The sequence below is a fragment of the Mustelus asterias genome, chromosome 7, assembly GCF_964213995.1.
Source record: "Mustelus asterias chromosome 7, sMusAst1.hap1.1, whole genome shotgun sequence".
Taxonomy (NCBI): Eukaryota; Metazoa; Chordata; class Chondrichthyes; order Carcharhiniformes; family Triakidae; genus Mustelus; species Mustelus asterias.
In genome coordinates, this window is record NC_135807.1 from 12,279,920 (window position 1) to 12,295,107 (window position 15,188).

A 15,188-nucleotide genomic window follows, 5' to 3' on the forward strand; every position below is an offset into this window, starting at 1 on the left:
TTTCCCCCATTCCTTTAACCTGTGTCTGTCTGTCACCCAAGACAGAGGGTAGCAGTGGAAGGGTGCATTTCTGAATGGAGGGCTGTGACAAGTGGTGTTCCTCAGGATCAGTGCTGGGACCTTTGCTGTTTGTAATATATATAAATGATTTGGAGGAAAATGTAACTGGATTGATTAGTAAGTTTGCGGACGACACAAAGGTTGGTGGATTTGCGGATAGTGATGAGGACCATCAGAGGATACAGCAGGATATAGATCAGTTGGAGACTTGGGTGGAGAGATGGCAGATGGAGTTTAATCCAGACAAATGTGAGGTAATGCATTTTGGAAGGTCTAATACAGATAGGAAATATACAGTAAATGGCAGAACCCTTAAAAATATTGATAGGCAAAGGGATCTGGGTATACAGGTTCACAGGTCAATGAAAGTGGCAATGCAGGTGGAGAAGGTAGTCAAGAAGGCATACGGCATGCTTGCCTTCATCGGCCGGGGTATTGAGTTTAAAAATTGGCAAGTCATGTTGACGCTTTATAGAACCTTAGTGAGGCCACACTTAGAATACAGTGTTCAATTCTGGTTGCCACACTACCAGAAGGATGTGGAGGCTTTGGAGAGGGTGCAGAAAAGATTTACCAGGATGCTGCCTGGTATGGAGGGCATTAGCTATGAGGAGAGGTTGGAGAAACTTGGTTTGTTCTCACTGGAATGATGGAGGTTGAGGGGTGACCTGATAGAAGTCTACAAGATTATGAGAGACATGACAGAGTGGATAGTCAGAAGCTTTTTCCCAGGGTGGAAGAGTCAATTACTAGGGGGCACAGGTTTAAGGTGCGAGGGGCAAGGTTTAAAAGAGATGTACGAGGCAGATTTTTTACACAGAGAGTAGTGGCTGCCTGGAACTCGTTGCCGGGGGAAGTAGTGGAAGCGGATACGGTAGTGACTTTTAAGGGGCGTGTTGACAAGTACATGAATGAGAAGGGAATAGAGGGATATGGTCCCCGGAAACGTAGGGGGTTTTAGTTAAGTCGGGCAGCATGGTCGGTGCAGGCTTGGAGGGCCGAAGGGCCTGTTCCTGTGCTGTAATTTTCTTTGCTCTTCTTTGCTCTTTGTTTGTGGAGTCTGCACATTCTCCCCGTGTCTGCGTGGGTTTCCTCCCACACTGCAAAGATGCGCGGATTCAGTGGATTGCCCATGCTAAATTGCCCCTTAGTGTCAGGGGGACTAGCGAGGGTAAATGCATTTGGTTATGGGAATAGGGCCTGGGTGGGATTGTGGTCGGTGCAGACTTGATGGGCCGAATGGCCTCTTTCCGCACAGTAGGGATTCAATGATTCTATCGATTTGTAAATTTCTTATTTCATTTTTGCAACTTGAAGGCAGACATAGATGACGAAATTCACCATCACCTCCAATTTGTCATCCACATCTTTGGCTGACGGACAAAGAGTATTTGAGGACAAGGATCTTAAACCCAAGACCAAGGTCATGGTTGTCATGGCAACAGTGATCCCTGCCCTCCTATTGGCTTCAGTGACGTGTTGACCTACAGCAGATACCTCAAAATATCTGGAATTAGACGGCTACTGATGACTGTAAAACCATTGTCAGTTGTCCTTTAGGGAAGGAAATCTGCCATCCTTACCTGGTCTGGTCTACAGATGACTCCAGACCCACAGCAATGTGCTCTCTGAAATAGCCTAGCAAGCCACTCAGTTCAAGAGCAATTAGAGATGGATAACAAATGTTGGCCCAGCCGGTAACACCCATCCCATGAAAGAATAAAAGAAAAAGGTGGCACCTTCAGACGATAGCTTAGCTTTAGTTTATGTTTATGTATTAGTGTCAAAGTAGGCTTACATTAATACTGCAATGAAGTGAGTGTGAAAATCCCCTAGTCGCCACTCTCCTGTTCAGATACACTGAGGGAGAATTTAGTATGGCCAATTCACCGAACCAGCAAGATCCTCCAAATCTGGTGGCAGGATAGGTAGTCCAACAACAGCAACCTCTCCCAACAATGTGTCTGACACAAAATCACACAAAACCAGGTCCTCAGGGCAGGATATTTGGTTCCTATGCCTGTCACCCGGTTCCCAGAGGAACTGCTCTATGTGGAACTCTGTTGAGCACAGTGAGAAGCCTCACAATACCAGATTAAAGTCCAACAGGTTTATTTGGTAGCACAAGCCACTAGCTTTCAGAGGGTTGCTCCTTCATCACGTGATTGGAAGTTGTGTTCACAAACAGAGCATATAAAGACACAAACTCAATTTACAAAATAATGGTTGGAATGCGAGTCTTTACAGGTAATCAAGTCTTAAAGGTACAGACAATGTGAACGGAGAGAGGGTTAAGCACAGATTAAAGTGATGTGTATTGTCTCCAGCCAGGACAGTTAGTGAGATTTTGCAAGCCCAGGCAAGTCGTGGGGGTTACAGATAGTGTGACATGAACCCAAGATCCCGGTTGAGGCCGTCCTCATGTGTGTGGAACTTGGCTATCAGTTTCTGCTCAGTGATTCTGCGTTGTTGTGTGTCGTGAAGGCCGCTATAATCTGTTGAACTTTAACCTGGTGTTGTGAGACTTCTTACTGTGCTTACCCCTGTCCAAAGCTGACACCTCCACATCAGAACCCTGTTGAGGCAGGAGATTCCCAGGACAGCAGGAAGACTTTAGGGATGTTCAGTGATGGACTGGGAAATGTTACCGAAAGGAAGGACAGTGGACAGGCAAAGGCAGCCATTCAAGGAATGAATAGACGAACTCCAAAAGTTGTTTATTCCTATTTGGCGCAGGAGTGGAAAGGGAATTGTGGCCAAACCATGGCTTACAAGGAAAATTAGAGTCAGTATTAGATTCAAAGAAGAAGCACACAAATTGGGAAGAAAAACCAATAGACACTGAGGATTGGAAGAAGTTTAAAATTCAGCAAAGGCGAACCAAGGGATTGATTTAGAAGGGTAAAATAGAGTATGAAATTAAGCTAGCGAGGAACATAAAAACTGACTGTAAAAATTTCTATCGGTATGTAAAGAGAAAATGATTGATAAAAACGAATGTAAGCCCCTTACAGTCAGAAACAGGGGAATGAGGATGTAACGAGTAGAGTTGACCAGGGAGAACCGGTGAATGTGGTTTATTTAGACTTCCAGACAGCTTTTGACAAGGTCTCACATAACAGACTACTATGTAAAGTTAAAGCACGTGGTATTGCAGGTAATGTCTTGACCTGGATAGAATGCTGGTTAGCAGATAGGAAACAAAGAGTTGGAATAAATGGGTCTTTTTCCAATTGACAGTCAGTGACGAGTGGGATTCCGCAGGGATCTGTGCCAGGATCCCAACTGTTCACAATATATATTAATGCTTTTGATGAGGAGACTAAACGTATTATCTCCAAATCTGCAGATGAAACAAAGTTGGGTGCGGGGGGGAGCTGTGAGGAGGATGCAGAGATACTTCTGTGTGATTTTGCACATGATGAGTGTGTGGGATCATGCATGGCAGATGCAGTATAATGTGGATAAATGTGACATTATCCACTTTGGTAGCAATAATAGGAAGACAGATTATTACTTGAATTGAGAGAAGTAGATACTCAACGAGACATTGGAGTCCTCATGCATCAGTCGCTGAAAGTAAGCGTGCAGGTACAGCAGGCAGTAAAGAAGGCAAATGGTATGTTGGCCTTCATAGCGAGAGGGTTTGAGTATCAAGATAGGGATGTTTTCCTGCAATTGTATAGGATGTTGGTGAGGCCACACCTGAAGTATTGTGTGCAGTTTTGGTGTCCTTATCTGAGGAAGGATGTCCTTGCTATAGAGGGAGTGCAGTGAAGGTTTACCAGGCTGATTCCTGGGATGGCAGGTCTGTCATATGAGGAGAGACTAAGTTGGTTTGGATTATGTTCATTGGAGTTGAGAAGAGTGAGAGGGGATCACATAGAAACTTATAAAGTTCTAACAGGATTAGACAGAGTAGATTCAGAAAGAATATTATTGATGGTGGGGGATCCAGAACTAGGGGTCATAGTTTGAGGATAAGGGGTAAACCTTTTAGAACTGAGGTGAGGAGAAATTTCTTCACCCAGGGTGTGGTGAATGTGTGGAATTCACTACCACAGAAAGTAAAGGTCAAAAAGTTGTGTGATTTTTAGAAGGAATTAGATATAGCTCTTGGGGCTAAATGGATCAAGTGATATGAGGAAAGGCGAGATCAGGATATTGAATTTGATGATCAGCCATGATCATAATGAATGGCGGAGCAGGCTCAAAGGACTGTATGGCCTACTTCTGCTTCTAGTTTCTATGTATGTTTCTATATATATTTTCCTCAAAACATCCCTGAAGAGATCAAATATCCTTGCAGCCTCACGGATATTGCTACAAGCCGAGGTAAAGAATTTAAATGCCCTTAAACTCCATGGAGGACAATGAGAAACTCAAGAGGTTCCAAATGAATACCTGACAGCATTCTGATTGAGATTGAAGCATTGATATTACAGTTCTGAGGTATGAAAGGCCAGATTTTCCAATTGCTGTTATTTCAACATCAGCAATAGCCCGCGACTGGGCCAGTGTTCCCACTGAAATAACACTGATCAGGAATTCTCGGCTAAAATTGTTACCTATACTTGAGAACCCTTCCTGTTACACATGGGGATGGAGTTCTGTGAGATATGCTGGCGCTGCAAAGGTTGCCACAGATAATGAAGCATTTTTGATCTTTTCTTTCCAGTGAATTTTATATTAGGACACAAAACCTGAATTTGAATGTTGAGGAAGCTTCAAGGGGATTCAGACAAGCATAGAATCATGGAATCTTTGATTTAATTTGATTTGGTTTGATTTGATTTGATTTGGTTTGATTTGATTTGATTTGGTTTATTATTGTCACGTATTAATATACAGTGAAAAGTATTGTTTCTTGCGCGCAATACAGACAAAGCATACCGTTCATAGAGAAGGAAACGAGAGAGTGCAGAATGTAGTGTTACTGTCATAGCTAAGATTGAGAGACAGATCAACTTAATGCGAGGTAGGTCCATTCAAAAATCTGATGGCAGCGGGGAAGAAGCTATTCTTGAGTCGGTTGGTACGTGACCTCAGACTTTTGTATCTTTTTCCCGAAGGAAGAAGGTGGAAGAGAGAATGTCCGGAGTGCGTGGGGTCCTTAATTATGCTGGCTGCCTTGCCGAGGCAGTGGGAAGTGTAGACAGAGTCAATGGATAGGAGGCTGGTTTGCGTGATGGATTGGGCTACATTCACGACCTTTTGTAGTTTCTTGTAGTCTTGGGCAGTGCAGAAGGACGCCATTTGGCACATCAAGTCTGCACCGACAACAATCCCACCCAGGTCCTATCCCCGTAACCTCACATATTTACCCTCCTAGTCTCCCTGACTCTAAATGTCAATTTATCATGGCTAATCAACCTAACCCGCACATCTTTGTTGAGTGAGTGGGCAAGTACATGGCAGCTGCTGTATAACATGGATGAATGTGAAGTTATCCTCGTCAGACAGGGAAACAGAATGGTCAAGTATTATTTCAATAGTGACAGATTAGGAAATGTTGATGTACAAAGGGACATGAGTGTCCTTATACACCAGTCTCTGAAAGCAAGCATGCAGATATAGCAAGCAATTAAGAAGGCAAATGGTATGCTGGCCTTCATTGCAAGAAGACTTGAGTATAACAGCAAGGATGGATGGGATTTTACAGTCTCACTTGCCCCAAAACTGTAAAATCCTGCCCGAGCTCAACAGACTTTTCTATGTTCCACCCCTCGCCCGCTCCAACTTTTGTGGCGGGCATGGCGGTAAAATTACAGCAGATAGAGTCATAGAGTCATGGAGGTTTACAGCATGGAAACAGGCCCTTCAGCCCAACTTGTCCATGCCACCCCTTTTTTTAAAACCCCTAAGTTAGTCCCAATTGCCTGCATTTGGCCCATATCCCTCTATACCCATCTTACCATGTAACTGTCAAAATGCTTTTTAAAAGACAAAATTGTACCTGCCTCTACTACTAACTCTGGCAGCTTGTTCCAGACACTCACCACCCTCTGTGTGAAAAAATTGCCCCTCTCGACCCTTTTGTATCTCTTCCCTCTCACCTTAAACCTATGCCCTCTAGTTTTAGTCTCCGCTACCTTTCGGAAAAGATATTGATTATCTAGCTGACCTCCTTATCTTATAGACCTCTATAAGATCACCCCTCAGCGTCCTACGCTCCAGAGAAAAAAGTCCCAATCTATCCAGCCTCTCCTTATAACTCAAACCATCAAGCATCCTAGTAAATTTTTCCTGCACTCTTTCTAGTTTAATAATATCCTTTCTATAATAGGCTGACCAGAACTGTACACAGTATTCCAAGTGTGGCCTTACCAATGCTTGTATAACTTCAACAAGAAGTCCCAACTCCTGTATTCAATGTTCTGACCAATGAAACCAAGCATGCCGATTGCCTTCTTCACCACCCTGTCCACCTGTGACTCCACTTTCAAGGAGCTATGAACATGTACGCCTAATCTCTGTGTTCTATAATGCTTCCTAATGCCCTACCATTAATTGATTAAGTCTTGCACTGTTTCAATCTACCAAAATGCATCACCTCGCATTTATCTAAATTAAACTCCATCTGCCATTCATCAGCACACTGGCCCAATTGATCAAGATCCCGTTGCAATCCAAGATAACTCTCTTCACTTTTCACGATGCCACAATCTTGGTATCGTCTGCAAACTCATCTGCAAACATTAATATAGATGAAAATAACGGTGGACCCAGCACCAATCCCTGAGGCACACCGCTGGTCACAGGCCTCCAGTTTGAAAAAAACCCTCCACAACCACCCTCTGTCTTCTGTCATCAAGCCAATTTTGTATCCCTTTAGCTACCTCACCCTGAATCCCGTGAGATTTAACCTTATGCAACAATCTACCATGCCGTACCTTGTCAAAGGCCTTGCTAAAGTCCATGTAGACAACATCAAATGCACTGCTCTCATCTACCTTCTGAGTTACCCCTTCAAAAAACTCAATCAAATTTGTGAGACATGATTTTCCACTCACAAAGCCTTGCTGACTGTCCCTAATCAGTACTTGCGTCTCTAAATGCCTGTCTCTCAAAATACCTTCTAACAACTCACCCACTACAGATGTGAGGCTCACTGGCCTGTAGTTCCCAGGCTTTTCCCTGCAGCCCTTTTGGAACAAAGGCACAACATTTGCCACACTCCAATTTTCAGGCACCTCATCTGTGACTATCGATGATTCAAATATCTCTGCCCGGGGACCCGCAATTTCCTCCCTAGCCTCCCACAACGTCCTGGGATACACTTCATCAGGTCCCAGGGATTTATTTACCTTGATGCGATTTAAGACTTCCAGCACCTCTTTCTCTGTAATATGTACATTCCTCAAGACATCACTATTTATTTCCCCAAGTTCCTTAACATCCATGCTTTTCTTAACAGTAAATACTGATGAGAAATATTTATTTAGGATCTCACCATGTCTTGTGGATCTGCACATAGATGACCTTGTTGATCCTTAAGAGGCCCTTCTCTCTCCCTAGTTACTCTTTTGCCCTTTATGTATTTGTAGAATCTCGTTGGATTCTCCTTTGCCTTATCTGCCAAAACAATCTTGTGTCCGTTTTTTGCCCTCCTGATTTCTCTCTTAACCCTCCTCCTACACCCCTATACTCTTCAAGGGATCCATTTGATCCCAGCTGCCTATGCATGTCATGTGCCTCCTTCTTCTTCTTGACTAGGGCCTTAATATCCGGAGTCATTCAGGGTTCCCTACTTCCAGCCTTGCCCTTCACTCTGAGAGAAATATGCTTCCCCTAAATCCTGGTTAACACACTTTTGAAAGCCTCCCACTTACCAGACGTCCCTTTGCCTTCCCACAGACTCCCCCAATTAACTTTTGAAAGTTCCTGCCTGTTACCATCAAAATTGGCCTTGCCCAATTTGGAATTTTAGCTTTTGGGCCAGACCTATTATTCTCCATAGCTTTCTTAAAACTAATAGAATTATGGTCACTGGTCCCAAAGTGATCCCTCACTAACACTTCTGTCACCTACCCTTCCTTATTTCCCAAGAGGTTGGCCCCCTCTCTAGTCAGGCCAGCCACATACTGAATGAGAAATTCCTCCTGAATACACTCAACAAATTTCTCTCCATCCAACACTCTAATACTATGGCTGTCCCAGTCAATGTTGGGAAAGTTAAAATTTCCTACTATTACCACCCTATTTTTCTTGGAGCTATCTGTAATCTCCTTACTTATTTGCTCCTCAATTTCCCGCCGACTATTTGGGGGCCTATAGTACAACCCTATCAAAGTGATTCCCGCTTCTTATTTCTCAGTTCTACCCATATAGACTCAGTGGCCGAACCCTCGGATATATCCCCTCTCAGTACGGCCATGATGCTTTCCCTAATCAAAAGTGCAACTCCCCCTCCTCTCTTACCTCCTGTTCTATCTTTCCTATAGTATCTGTACCCTGGAACATTGAGCTGCCAGTCCTGTCCCTCCCTTAGCCATGTTTCAGTAATTGCTATAATATCCCAGTCCCACGTACCCATCCATGCTCTGAGTTCATCTGCCTTGCCCGTCAGGCCTCTTGCATTGAAATAAATGCACTTTAATCTGGACGTCCCTTGTTCTCTGTCTTGCTTTTGCCTGATCTGTCTAGTTCTAGGATTACTGACACTGCCTTTGCTATTTAATGTGCTCTCTTTAACTTCTGTGCTGTCCTCAACTTTCTTTTCTGTCTCCCTACTGCTTTGGGTCTTACTATAACTGTACAGGGCCTTGCTGAGACCCTGCAGTATTGTATGCAGTTTTCTCCTTCTCTAAGAAAGGAGCGAGTGCAGTGAAGCTTCACCAGACTGATTCCTTGGCAGGGCTGCTGTGTGAGGAGAATTTGGGTCGACTGGGCCTGTATTCACAGAAATTTAGAAGAATGAGATGGGATCTAATCGAGACATATAACATCCTGATAGGGCTGGACAGACTGGATGCGGCGATGTTGTTTCCTGTGGCTGGAGGGGTGGAGGGTCTACAACAAGGAGGTCACAATCTCAGGATACGGAGTAGGCCATTTAGGAGAGATGAGGAGAAATTTCCTCACTCATAGGGTGGTGAGCCTGTGGAGTTCTCTACCACAGGAGTCTGTGGAGGCCAAGTCATTGATGTACTCAAGAAGGGAACAGATAGACTTCTAGATTCTAAAGGTGGCAAGAGGTATAGGGAGAGCGTGGGAGTATGGCGTTGACATAGAGGATTAGCAACAATCAAATTGAATGGTGGAGCAGGCTTGAAGGGCCAAATTCCTATTTTGTTTTCAATATTAGGACTTGAATATAGCATCCATTCTTGTCTCCCTCATATATTCATCAAGCTTTCCCTTAAATGTATCTGCGCTATTCATCTCAACTACCTGCGGTAGTAGGTTCCACATTCCGCAATTCAATATGTTTGTATATAATTTTTGATTAACATTCCATTTGGTGTTGTTATATTACATGGATATTATTCATAGAGCCAGCCCAACATTTAAGAATTTATATCAATCTTATTGCCCCAAGCAATCCACATCCCATGAAAGAAATAAAAAGCAATCAAAAGCCTGCTTCAGCCCTGAAAGAGGTTCCCTTGTTCACCTCTGAAGATGCCAACTTCTGTGATAAGATGGCAGCACAGGTGGTGCTGCTGGTGTCAAACGTCAAGTCGCCATAAGCCCAGGTGACCAATAGGTTGCTCTTCCCTTTGAGGGGGAGAACTGATTGAACCTGAGGATCACCACACCTCAGGCAAGGGACAAGGTTGAGCAGGTGGGGCCTTCGTGGAGATGGGTGGCACGGTGGCACAGTGGGCTAGCACTGCTGCCTGGGACCCGGGTTCAATTCCAGCCTCTGGTCACTGTCTGTGTGGAGCCTGCACATTCTCCCCGTGTCTGCGTGGGTTTCCTCCGGCTTCCTCCCACACTCCAAAGATGGGTGGGTTGGGTTGATTGGCCATGCTAAATTGACCCTAGTGTCAGGAGCAGTGGCAGGGTAAATATGTGAGGTGATGGGAAATAGGACCTGAGTAGGACTGTGATTGGTGCAAACATGATGGGCCGAATGGCCTCCTTTTGCACTGTTGGGATTGTATGAATATCTTCAGCTGGTACGGAAATTGAACCCCCGCTGTTGATATTGCTCTGCATCACGAACTAACTGTCCAGCCAACTGAGCTAAACCTTTCCTTGCTGTGCTATCCTTTTCAGTCTTCATCTTCTTTTGAACACGAGCATTCTTTGCATCTTACAGGTCGTGGCATTCCCATACATCAGCCTCTTTTGTCCTTTAGATGGCCGTGGTCATTGGTTTGGAAGGGACTGACGAAGGAGCCTTGATAAGTTGCTGCACTACATCTTGTAGATGGTACAGACTGCTGCCACTGTGCGTGAGTGGTGGAGACTGTAGGGATGATTCTCTTACCCCACCGCGCTAATTTCCTGGCGCAGTGAGGTAGGAGAATCTCAGCGCTGTCTGATTCGCACTGTAGACTGGCGGAACACCAGGTAAGTACTTTACATCTGATTTTAATGTTATTTTAATGTGATTAGTGGGCCCGGGACTGAATTCTCCAGGCCCGCTAGCGTCTCCCACCCCGCCAGGAGTATTTCATTCCAGCGGGGTTCAGACTAGCTCCCCACATTCGGGGAACTCACGCCTTACTCCGCTGGTGAGAAGGGGGGGGGGTGGCAATCGAGGGCCCCCAGGGGGTCAGGCGGTGGGGGGATGGTGCCCTCTGGGAATGAGCATCTTGACAATGCCAGCCTGTGCCCCCTGGCACTGCCCAAGGGGCAAAGTGCCCATGGCGGGGGCACCTTATCACTGCCCACCAGGCATGGGGCAGCGACAAGGGGATGGGGAGTGCTGGGGATGGGGCCTAGGGAGCGATCGGTGGGGGTGAGAGGTGGGGGGGGGGTCCGCTGCCACTCTGCATTGGGATCATTCGGGTAGAAGGGAGGGCAGCGATTCGGGCGAGCTGGGAGGAGGGATGGTCAGCCGGAGGGTGGGGGGTCTGACAGGGGTGGAGGAGGCTGCCTGCACGGAGCATCGTCACTGCTGGGAGTCGGGGGGCTGGAGATCGGGTGGTCCAGGATGGGGGAGTGGGTTCGGGGCTGGCCCGCAAATGGACTGGGGGCCGCGATTGGGCTGTGGGGAAGTTGGGGGGGCAGCTCTGTGGGGGGTCCCCCTGAAAAGTAATGATATTCACGCTGGTGGCCTCTGCATTGCACAGTGTGAGCTCCCACTGGAAATAACAACGTGAATTACTCTGGTTTTCCTGCAATTTCGACACCGAACATTTTTGGGAGAATTCCACCCAGTGAATGTTGAAGGTTGTGGAAGGGGCACCAATCAAACAGGTTGCTTTGTCCTGGATGGTGTCAAGCTTCTTGAGTGTTGTTGGAGCTGCACCCATCCAGGCATGTGGGGAGTATTCCATCACACTCCTGACTTGTGCTTTGTAGATGGTGGACAGGCTTTGGGGAGTCAGGAGCTGAGTTACTCGCCGCAGTATTCCTAACCTCTGACCTGCTCTTGTAGCCACCATTTTTAAATGGCCAGCCCAGCTGAGCTTCTGTTCAATGGATGTTGATAGTGAGGGATTCACTAGTGAGGTAAGTGAGCTGGATTCTCTCCCTGTTTGAGATTATCAGTTCTTGGCACTTGTGTGGCGTGAATTTAACTTGCCACTTATCAACCTCAGCTTGAATGTTGTCCAGGTCTTGCCTCATAGCGACATTGACTGCTTCAGTATCTGAGAAGTCGCGAATGGTGCTGAACATTGTGCAATCATCGGCGAACATCCCCACTCCTGACTTTGTGATGGAAAGAAGGTCTTCGATGCAGCAGCTGAAGATGGTTGGGTCGAGGACACTGCCCTGAGGAACTCCTGCAGTGATGACCTGAAGTTGAGATGATTCACCTCCAACCACCATCTTGCTCTGTGTCAGGTATGACTCCAACCAGTGGAGAGTTTCCCCCGATTCCCATTGACTCAGATGCTGCGCTCAATCAAATGCTGCCTCGAGGTTTATTTATTCGTGTCACAAGCAGGCTTACATTAACACTGCAATGAAGTACTGTGAAAATCCCTTCGTCGCCACACTCCAGCACCTGTTCGGGTACACTGAGAGAGAATTTATCACGGCCAATCCACCTAACCCGCACGTCTTTCGGATTGCGGGAGGAAACCGGAGCACCCGGGAGGAAACCCACGCAGACACGGGGAGAACGTGCAGACTCCGCACAGACAGTGACCCAAGCCGGGAATTGAACCCAGCTCCCTGGCGCTGTGAGGTAGCAGAGCTAGCCACTATGTCACCATGCCATCCACAGTGGGGCAGTGGTTAGCACTGCTGCCTAACTGCACCAGAGACCCGGGTTCAATTCCAGCCTCGGGTCACTGCGGAGTCTGCACGTTCTCCCCGTGTCTGCGTGGGTTTCCTCCCGGGTGCTCCGGTTTCCTCCCACAATAGGCGTATTGGCCGTGCTAAATTCTCCCTCGGTGTACCCGAACAGGCGCCGGAGTGTGGCGACTCGGGGATTTTCACAGCGGCTTCATTGCAGTGATAATGTAAGTCTACTTGTGACACTAATAAATAATTAGACTTTAAATAAACTTTAAACTTTATATGTCAAAGGCAGCCCCTCACACCCCGATTTCAGTCACCCTTGCGAGCTCAAGTTCGTTTCCTCGGTCTGTTCACCTTGCCACTTCTCCAGCAGCAAAAAGTTTCCCCAAAAATTTCATCCCTTTTCATTTGTTCTTTTGTCAATCCTCTTTTTCCCAAAACACCTGCTTGTGACACCTCGCTGCCTCTGAGCAGCACCTTAAGTAATTTAATGCCATGAAAGGTGCAGTATAAATGTATGACATTTATCAGCATGTCAATGCATTGCAGGGTTACTGAATTGCATTGCAGTGCTTCAAAATGGATGGCTGCTTTCACAGCCGTGGCTAAAACAGGGAATAAAAACCTCTTCTGTCAACAGTTTATTTCAAAGGTAGCAGAATCCCAGAATTGTTACGGCACAGGAAGAGGCCATCCAGCGCATCATGACTGCACCGGCTCCTCCGAATGAGCATCATGGCTTAGTGCCACTCCCCTGCCTTTTCCCCCCTAACCCTGCACATCGTTTCTATTCAAATAATTCAAATAAGGGCAGCTCAGTGGCACAGTGGTCAGCACTGCTGCCTCACAGCGCCAGGGACCCGGGTTCGATTCCCGGCTTGGGTTACTGTGTGTGTGGAGTCTGCACATTCTCCCCGTGTCTGCGTGGGTTTCCCCCGGGTGCTCCTGTCTCCTCCCACAGTCCGAAAGACGCGCTGGTTAGGGTGCATTGGCCATGCTAAATTCACCCTCAGTGTACCCGAACAGGCGCCGGAGTGTGGCGACCAGGGGATTTTCACAGTAACTTCATTGCAGTGTTAATGTAAGCCTACTTGCGACACGAGTAGATAAACATTAACTTTAATCATCCAATTCCCTCTTGACTGCCTCGACTGAACCTACCTCCAACAGGCGGAACATTCCAGGCCCCAACCACTCGCTGTGTGAAAAAGGTTCTTTCTCACATCACATTTGCTTCTTTTGCAAATCACTTTAACTCTGTGCCCTCTCATTCAGATCCAAACTAACCGTGTCTGGGTACTTGGCAATGAATAGCTGACAGATTTCTATATTGTACACATATTGCCTCTATGAAGTAGCTTACAGCAAACTTCCTTCTGACTTGCCCTTCATCAGATTTGTCGAGATGGGCCTGCCATTTTTTTTTTCTGTAAATCGAGTTCAATTTGTTCAGGAACTTTTATAAGTTGTGCGTATTTGCAAATTAAAAATGTATGGGCATTCGCTCAAAGTGGAACCAATGCTAAACTTTCAGTGCTCATGGAGTAGAATAGGAGATCTTTCATTCCGCCTCTGTGAGTGCCTCTCTGAATGGCCTGACAGGGTAATTCACGAGCCAAGTCATAATGGAGTCAGTCCCCATGAGTTGTCATAAAAATCAGGTGGAACCACCGTTCAGTTCTCCATGAATCACTCACCGGCATTCGGGGGATTCGAAACAATTACTTTGACAAGGACTTTGTTCTTAGGAAAGATGTCAAGGCCTTGGAGAGCTAAGGGTACCAAAAAAAGATTTACTGCAATGGTAATAGGGATGAAAGACTTTGGTTACACGGGGAAACGGGAGAGACTGGGATTGGTCTCCTCCGAGCAGAGACAAGGTTAGGCAGGGGATTTGGTAATAATGATGTTCAGAATCCTTAAATACATAAATAAGGAGGTACTGTTTCCAAAGGCAGAAAGGTTGGCCAGGGAATGTGGATTTAAGGTAATTGTCAAAGAGGGCAGGGAAGAGAGGAAGGACATTATTTCACACAGCGATCTGGGAAGCATTGCCTGAAAGGGAATTGGATTAATAATTGAAAAATAAAACTATCGGGGAAAGAGCAGTGGAGTGGGACTAATTGGATATCTCTTTCAAAGAGCTGGAACTGGCCCAATGGGCTGAATAACTTCTTGTATCATTCTCTTGAAAAAAAAGCGACAGAATCTGCCTCGTGTTACAACCTCGTATCGGAAAAGAATTCTCAGTGTTAACCACTGGCGCAATTTAAGTGCTTGCGAACACAAGCTTTGAGGTCACACTGTTCTGTTGCAATTAAACTTGCCTAAAGTTGCATATGTATCCTCGGAAACTCGCGGAATGCTGAAAGGCCTGGATAGCATGGACGTGGGGAAGATGTTTCCATTACGGGGAGAGACGAGGATCCGAGTGCACAGCCTCAGAGTAAAGGGGCGACCCTTTAGAACGGAGATGAGGAGGAATTTCTTCAGCCAGAGGGCGGTGAATCTGTGGAATTCATTGCCACAGAAGGCTGTGGAGGCCGGGTCACTGAGGGTATTTAAGATGGAGATAGATAGGTTCCTGGTTGGTGAGGGGATCAAAAGTTAAGGGGAAAAGGTGGGAGAATGGAGTTGAGAAACATGTCAGCCGTGATTGAATGGCAGAGCAGACTCGATGGGCCAAATGGCCTAATGGGCGACACAGTAGCACAGTGGTTAGCACTGCTGCCTCACAGCACCAGGGAGCCGAGTTTGATTCC

The 15,188-nt window shown here is 46.3% G+C and overlaps 1 protein-coding gene across 1 annotated transcript in view; it reads right to left on the reverse strand.

Annotated features, from left to right (window-relative positions):
* The window catches only part of cdh7a (cadherin 7a), a 166,819-nt gene that overhangs the window by 150,724 nt on the left and 907 nt on the right, over nt 1-15,188 (reverse strand). The window lies entirely within an intron of this gene.